Source organism: Penaeus monodon, chromosome 21 (assembly GCF_015228065.2).
Source record: "Penaeus monodon isolate SGIC_2016 chromosome 21, NSTDA_Pmon_1, whole genome shotgun sequence".
In the NCBI taxonomy this organism is placed as follows: Eukaryota; Metazoa; Arthropoda; class Malacostraca; order Decapoda; family Penaeidae; genus Penaeus; species Penaeus monodon.
Genome location: NC_051406.1, coordinates 38,846,778 through 38,847,261, shown reverse-complemented (window position 1 = coordinate 38,847,261; position 484 = coordinate 38,846,778). Strand labels below are relative to the sequence as shown.

At 58.1% G+C, this 484-nt stretch overlaps 1 protein-coding gene across 1 annotated transcript in view; it reads right to left on the bottom strand.

Annotated features, from left to right (window-relative positions):
• Positions 1 to 484, bottom strand: part of LOC119586670 (protein groucho-like) — a gene marked incomplete in the record, with an annotated part of 70,613 nt that overhangs the window by 8,092 nt on the left and 62,037 nt on the right.

The following is a 484-nucleotide window of genomic DNA, read 5'->3' as shown; positions in this document are numbered from 1 at the left end:
AACTCCACCGACAGACACCCGCACGAGAGAACAAGAGAAGAGCGAACGCGAGCGATAAGAAGCCCCGCCCTCACGCCCACCCCTGTTTACACATCCGGTCACGCCCGCCCGCGGAACACACACACACACAAGGGTGATAATAAATCCGAGAGCCACCGCACACACTTCACTCTTGCTGGGTGGAGGGGAGGGGAGGGGAGAGGGTGGAAGGTGAGAAAGAGGGGGGAGAGGGGGAGACGGTGAAAAGTGGGGAGAAGGAGAGTACGTTGAAAGGGGGTGAGGGGAGGGAGGAGGGGAGGGAGGAGGGGAGGCGAGAGGACGGAAGAGGAGGGTTGAAGAGAGGGAGGAAAGGAGGAAAGGAGGAAGGGAGGGAGGGAGGATGGAGGGGGAGACACAGGAAGATAATGCGAACAGAAGGATGATATGGAGAGGAATGGCAGAGGGAGTGGTGCGGATCGAAACAATATGACGAGAAAGAGAATAT